An 8,186-nucleotide genomic window follows, 5' to 3' on the forward strand; every position below is an offset into this window, starting at 1 on the left:
CCACCTAACAAATGCCACAATCATTAAATAAATAAAGAAAACGATGACAGATAGGGTGACGCACAGCTTTAGAGGTTCCTGTCAGACTGCTCTCCAGCAGCCTTCAGCTCTCATTCAGTTTAATTTGATGCCCTCACGCTTGTGGCTCCCTAGCCGATCTATTTTATTGATCTGTGCTGGGTGTGCTTTTGCTTGATCAATCCTGTCTCTTTTCACTGCTTTTTACAAGCTGCACCAAAAAGCGTATCCTTCCTCGGTGCGATCAATGACAGCAACGACGTCCTCTCTGCAGGATGCGTGTGCAGATTTGGATTTCCTCCTCTCTAGTCAGGAAAGCTATTAAACTCTAAAGAAAAAAAGAGGGCCAAGGAAGAAAAAAAAATACAATAAGGCAGGGACCGTTTGGCTAGAAAGTCCAGCTTTGATCCTGTCTCCAGCTGACTCGTGCTTATAGAGCACATTAGCCTTGACAGTCGTTTCTGCAGAGAGAAAGTTAATCTGAAGCTGTCTGAAGATCCTCATCCATGTACCAGAGAAGTCAGCGCGTACTTGCTCTGACCTCTATTGTGCACGCATGAGGATCACTGGCCTTATCTCAAAACTCCAGCATAAAGATTCATGAAGCAGATTAAGGCTGAGAGTTTTAACCCAGCATTCCAGTAGAGTTCAACATGTGCGAAAGCCAAGAACAGATTCCTGTCTTAAACAAACTGTGTCCCTGCAGCCAGAGAGCTTCTTATTTTAGCGGCGTGACAGGCAGCACATGAGCCAAAGCTGCATGCCCCAGCACAGAAGGGCAACGCTTGGGCATATCTCAGTGTGTATCCACCTAACAAACACCCCAGCTCTCCAGGAGATCCACTATGTGTTGTCATGGCAGTCCTCCAAACACAGTAGGGATGTATTTAGTGGCTTTGTATTTCCTGTGTTTACCAAGCGTCTTGGGCAGTCCTACAGTGAGGCACAGGATGCTGGTCACCACAGCAGCAGCAGTGAAGTCTATGGATCCTCTGTGGAGGAAAAACACACAGCCACAGAAGGGAAGCTAATCTGAGGCGACAATAGTGTAAGAACTGAGCCTGTACATCACTTTTCCATCAAACTGGGGAGAATGCTAACGGCAAACAACGTCTCTGCTCTTATTCTTCCGCTTCATCGCTCCTTTCATCGCATCAGCAGGCAGGACATCAACATATGGCACATTCTTACAAAGAAGACAGGACATCTCTGTCCCATAAGTGGATTTGTCAACCAGGAAACCAGGTTGTATTTATAGAAGATTCTAAGTAAGGGTCAGAGGACAGTAATCTGGCCTCACTTTAGCCTGACATCAGCAACAATCTGGGCTGGAAGTCCAAGCAGCATATCCATGTGTGAGATCAATTTCCTCAGACATTGTTCCCTCTTAACAAGGCATGCATATGCACCAGTAATGGAGTACTGTAAACCTTAAATGCACCTTTGAGCCTGCTGGAGAGGTGGCAGGGGAATAACTGTCATCAATCACCTAATGTAAACAGCTCAGTTAAGAAGTGATGTGTGCTGCTGTTGCATAATGACAGAGCAAGCTGCTACCCTGCTGACAAAAGGCTCTTTACTGTAGAGGCTGTTTCCTGACACATGCTGGAGTCAGTATGGTGGAGCTGCTTTTATTGGAGAACACTGGATCCCTCTAATGTTGAAAGCAATCATTTTCTCTCTTAATCTTCAGATCAAACATTACTGATTAAATACCTTTGTTAGAATATTGTTTTACTGCGAAAGCACACTGCATTTCCATTGCTTTTATTACTGCGGTATAACTTCATGTAACATTTATGTTAATTTTTTTTATTTGTTTGTATGTTTTGTTTTAGCAATTTAAATCAGTACTTCACTCCACTGCAGAAAAAAGCAGACTCTGGAGCTGCTAGCCAAGCTAGTGCTGCAGCCGTGTCATCTGTCTGATGTCTGTTCAGTCTCACCAACTATTGCATTGTAATATTGTTTTTTTTTTACAAATATTCATGCAACTCAGTCATTTCTGTCAGTGCCCCCCTGCTGCCTAAACACTGACACCAAGCAGGTTTTCTCTGTTTTTCCTCTGCTCCGGAAATATCTGCCATCCCATATAAGGACCTATCTAAATCAGTTCTAAAGACCTACACATTTTCACTTTCTGTTATTCTGAGCGCGTTATGGTTTTGTCGAGTCCACTGTAATTGTTTTCTTACCTCTTTTTTTTGTTTTATTTTAGCTCTTGTTCCTGTTATTTATATTTTTTATTTGACTCCTTTTATAATTTTAACTTGCTAGCTAGCTTTGCTTTCCATAATAATGTGTTGTTTATGTGTGTTCTTGTGTTTTGTACTTGGATTTGTGGAGACCTGACACAGAAAATGGGCTTGCCTTAACTTGACTCAGTTTGACCTGACCTTTGGTTTTGAGTGAAATGTCTCAATAACCACTTGATTGATTATTGATTCAGTCATTTCACCCTGAGGATGAAGGAAATGCAATAGTTCTGTGATCCCCTGAGGTTTATACAGCTTCATCAGTAGTTTTCATTACATTTATTTCTGAATTATTTTGTAAAACTACTAATATTCAGGCTCCTGCAGGGTCCTATATTTAAATGAAAATGTAAGCTTACATATGAAAATGTAATTCCACAACAGTATTATATTTATCCACAAATATATGTGTTATTCGAGTAAGAATGTGCGCGTGTGTGTGTGTGTGTGTGTGTGCGTGTGTGTGTGTGTGTGTGTGTGTGTGCGTGTGTGTGTGTGCGTGTATGTGTGTGTGTGTTAAAATGAATGTGAAAAAAACCATTTAAATGCATTATTTTAATAGAGATATTATTTGTATGCACCATAAACATTTAATGTTTATGGTTTTTGTACAGTTTCATTTTCAAAACACACCACAGTTTACATGAGCAACCAAGCAAATGTTAATTCAAATTTTAAAATAAAATAAAACAATATTAAGGCATTTATTTTCTGTGTTTTCATTTATGAGAACAACATACATTCATTTTTAATTCAATAGTCAATTATAATATAAATATAATTTAATTTAAGTTGTATACATTTGAAAAGGGCATTTAATATTTTCATTGTCATGGAGTCTATTTGATTAGACCAGTACTTAGACTACATTTTGCATTAGCTTGTTGCTAAAGTTCATCTGCATCTGTATTTGAATGGTGGTTCAGATAATTCCTATATAGTTAACTACTTACAATTTGAAGCCATAAAAAATTGTTTTTAATCAGCAGTTACTTTTTGTTTTTTAATTCAAATTCTTCTGTTCTATTATTGTCTGTTTCACGAGGCCAGTCGCTCTTTTACTTTCATTCTATGAAGACATGCCCAGACAGCACATTCATCAGGCAGGCACACTGGACCTCTGCGTCATACACTTGAAAGACCTCCATAATACCCTTTAATAACATAGCCTAAAGAAGAATGATTGTACCTAGAATCACTGTACTTAGGCAAAAACATGACAGTGATTACTTCAATCAATAAAATCTCTTACTATCACTTTTACTGAGACCGGCCGAAGCTGTTTACAAGACCAGTGTGATCAAATGGTGCTTTAAACAGTTCTGTTTGTGTTACTGGGGAACTAAAAGGTGGCTCACTGTAAACTTTCCAGTCCAGAGCTGCAAATGTGAATCTTAATATACGTTTAAAAAGCAATATCCCTGTTTCCTACATATAATACACAAAGAGATGTGTGGTTACTGAAGAGAAAGAGAGAGAGTCAGTTCAAAGAAACGTCAGCTGACTTGTACTTCACTACACATTCCTAGCACTCTGCCATTTCTTTATAGTAAATCTAACTTTGCAACCCCCTGCAGTTTCCTTCATCCCTGAACGAGTCCCCTGCCTAATGAGGGGCTTAGATTCTGACCCATTACTTCATCTCTGTCCAGGGCCTGTCTTTCCTATCACATTGTTCAGCCTTACTGGACTTGCCCTCTTTCTGCTTTATCGTTCAGAGTGGTACGAAAAGTGTTCACTGCTTGAACTGACTGGAGACAAAAATATTCTCTCTAGTACAGATAAACTAAAGGGTACTCTCAAAATAAAGACTCATCAGTCCTGCAGTGAGCTAATCTTTAAAATTGGACTTTATTCTCAAAAGTGCAGAGCTATTATTGAGCATTGCTGAATCTTTAAAGCATTATTAACTTTATTAGCCTCAGGCTGTACAGTAATAGCTCAAGAGTAGCTGAAATCCTGATTTGACTTGAATTGCTGTCATTATATGTAAATGTGTCTGAACTGGAGGATGAATGAGCACACTTTCCTTCAGAATAACATCCTCACAAATGAATAAAACATAAAGATAATGTTAATTCAGAGCATCACTAATGGTTTGAAACATTTTAAGCAAAAAATGAGCAATTCCAAAAATTTAATGACTCATTAGATCCATGAAAAAAATCACTTAAAAGTATTTCTCTTTCAATAAAGATACACATTTTAACTGCTGAATGGATGAACCTGACCTGTGCTACTATTGCACAATTGCCCTCATCTTGTTGTCCCACTAAAGTAATTATACGGTGAGTAATGTAATTAACCGGGACTACTCTAATGATAATGCTAAGATAACAAGTCCCAAAAACCGGTTATCAACATGCAATTACATCCATTATGCTGTCAAAACAACGAAAAGAAGTAAGCAGGCAAATTTATTCAACCTATCTTTATTTATTTGCACAAAAAGACTTTCTAAAGAAGAGTCTCTGGGCACAGATCAGCACACTTGCCACAGCACCGAGAAGAGAGCGGTAAAACGAGCTCCTCTTTACACACAAACGCAACATGTCTGAATGAGTTTTGGTGTGAGGGTACTACCTCATGGTGTGAGGTGCTTTTTTTCTTCTAACACCCTTTCACCAAATGTCAACAGGCAAATAAGCCCAGCCTGCCCCGCAAAGAAGATTACTCAAACCACTCTCTTTGTAAAAGGTGGGAGGCAGGAAGATGCTAAACACAGGCAAATAAAGAATTATAGAAATTTAAATGTTTGCCTTTTTGCAAAAGTGCTCCAGACACACAAATGCTCAGGGCGAGTGCGCAGAGCTGCCTGCGTGAGAGCTGTCTTATTTATGGCTCGCTTTTACCCAGAAATTCTTACTCCGAAAGGTCACACGCTATCATCCAGACATCACAAAATGAATGAAGACAAACAAGCGCAGAAAGTGTGCTAACGTGGCATCTGGAGTACACAAGGTTCTCATATCCATCAAAACAAAGACACAATATGATCAATGAGCCTCTACAAGTCTGCAGTCCTTGATTGACTTTCTTTGCCGCGAGCCTTTTCTGCTACTCTAAGTTGTTCCGGTGTGGTCATCAACAATGAAATGGGTGTGTATGTAGCTTGTCTGCAGCTTCACGCTCCCCTGATTCTTGTTTTGCAATCAGCACAGGCCGGAATGACACACCCCGCATCACTAACGCTCACTCGTAGAAGCCAAGAGAGTGGATCAGCTACAGACGTCCACAATGCTTGACTGACAAAGGACAATCCAATACAAATAGAAACCATACAGCATATATCACTTATGACAGCTAACTGAAAAAAAAGCATCTGTGTGTGGTGTTATTAATGTAAGTTTGCAGGGGCAAAGTCACACGAACAAATTATCAAATTAATTTCGATGTTTGTTTGCTTTTAATTGAACAAAAGATGAAATGAAATGAGATGTTAAATCTGCACTTACACTACACCACAAATCACTTTTTCATGCACAGAGCAATTAAAACAAATTTCCACTGCCTTAAGCATTACCTCAAGCTTTATTTCTTGCTGCGTAATGACCCAATTACCCCTGTGCACCATGCTCACATAGGACAGCCAGTCACCGGGTTCAACCCCACAGGTGTCCAGACTGCAAGCCGAAAAACATCAAAAGGCACCTTTTAAGACCACGTTTATGATCTACTCGGTTTGCCCAATCTGTTTACCAGAGATGCCTCTCTAAATGTTAACTCAAGTATCGTCGAAGAATGTCCAGCTGATACTTTGCAGAGCTCTTAAAGATGACTGCTTTGTTGTTGTTTTCTGCCAAAACTCTATATTCTGCACAACCATCGTCAGCTGGGTGTTGAGGCCATAAGTGCTGGTTATGTTACTGATTACAATCTTTACGGACAGGCAAATATATCTCATTAGGAGCTGTGTGAACTTATTTTGAGCTCTACTACCAGGTTCAAACAGATTATTTGCAAAACTACCCGATACTTGTTTACTGCATAATTATGTGGCATCATCACATAACGCAGGTGACTGGCATCACTTATGACTGAACAAACAAGTAATACTGGCTATAATAACAAAACCTACAAAGTGAAAATTCATTCATTGGATGTTTAATGCGTGTAATTTAAATCGATGCGGTGACTAATAGCTGTAAAAACACAGGAAATGTATGGCAAAATGCTCTTCTTTGTGAGGGAATGAAAACATATATTAGCAACCTACAGTATATGTTTATAATATAATGTAGTTGATTACAGTTTATTAAGATGTGGAACCAGCTCCCAGTTTAAAATCAGGAGACAGAAAACCCTTTACACTTTTAATATTGGGCTTAAAACTTTCCTTTTTGCTTATAATTATAGCTAGCTTAGGTGACCCTGAACCTTCTCTTAGTTATACTGCAGTAGGCTTAGGCTGTTGGGGGCTTCCCACGATGCACTGAGTGTTTCTTCTCCACTCACCTCTTTTCTCTCTCTATGTGTTTTTACACAACTTTGCATTATCATTAGTTATTGAACAAACTTTTGTCTTTGGTGAGCACAAAGACTCACAAGAATGCACATTTAAAACTCAGATTGTTAACTAAAAGTCTTGCAATTGTTGCTAAAGTTACTCTGTGTTTAGACTTTGTTATATGCGTGCACTACAGTTTTCCGTGTTGGCTGAGACTCCCGTAGCAATTAATCAAGTCCAGCCAGCGCTCATCTTGAGGATAGCTGTTAAAATGTTTAACACAGCATTCCTGTAACCTTGTGTTTAATAGAGTTTGGGGGAAATCATAGATCAAGAAGGACAAGAAATAGTCGAGAACACGGGGTAACGGTAAGCTTGCCTTGGAGATTAGAGAAGGAATAGAAAAATGGAAGTTATCAAACAGCTGATGGCACTATACTGGAAAGCTTGAACTCTCTGCAGCACAAAACCTTGTAGAAACTGTTGTTTTAGATGACATGTAGTTTAATACCGACAAATTCAGCTCCCAGCACCTGTAATTTAAGAGGAAAATATATTACAGCCTACAGCGGTTAGGTCCCTCTCTCCCTGGTTAGCATTGTATTTATTTATCAGTGTATTAATGAGTGTGGCTGGAGTGAAAACCTGCAGATTCGTGGACACATGATTCCACATTCTTGTTTGAGACATTAATGAATAGCCACTTTTTGAAAAAAAAATGCACATTCAATTGTTTATAGGATCTAATTTGTATCTAAGCCACACTCTCCATCCTGCATCGTTACCTCCAGTCTATCTGCAGTCTGCCTGCACAGCTCTGAGGGGACTACCCTCCCCCCAGGATTTGTCCACTCCTTGTGCTGTGTTCCTGGAAGACCGCAAAGAAGTAATCAATGAGTCATGTGTCCTGATTACAACCAGCTCCCTATGGAGCATCTTCAAAGGGGCCCCGAAGAGATGTAGGCTAGGAGAACTATTGCCCTCCATGGGGTAATTACAAGTCGAGGCTCTATGGTCTCTAGTTCTTTTCTGTGCACACTCTGGCTTAAAGACAGACCAGACCAGTTAACAATTCACTCAGTCTTGTTAGCGCAGCAGGAGGCTATTCCAACCACTGATCACCAACTGATGGTGTATATCATCCAAAACTATACAAATCCACCCTCAACAGCATATTTTAAGAAAATACATGCTATTGCACAATGCTTATTAATTGAGAGAAGCAAGTGATAAGGTCAGTTAAAGATACTATAAACAGGGAGAGTGACATTAAGATTTGCTGCAGCTGAGTACACGCCTCTCTGTCCCAGGAAAACAAGCCAAGTGTTTAAGTGTTTATGAGTCAAAACTGCCATAAAACTAGGAAAACACATTTAAGTACTGTCTGGCTGCCTCAAGGCTTTCCGTTTTTTTCTCCACCCCCTCCACTATTGCTTGTCCGGTGATATTCACACACATCATTTACT

This window comes from Pelmatolapia mariae, linkage group LG13 (genome assembly GCF_036321145.2).
Source record: "Pelmatolapia mariae isolate MD_Pm_ZW linkage group LG13, Pm_UMD_F_2, whole genome shotgun sequence".
NCBI classification, from domain to species: domain Eukaryota; kingdom Metazoa; phylum Chordata; class Actinopteri; order Cichliformes; family Cichlidae; genus Pelmatolapia; species Pelmatolapia mariae.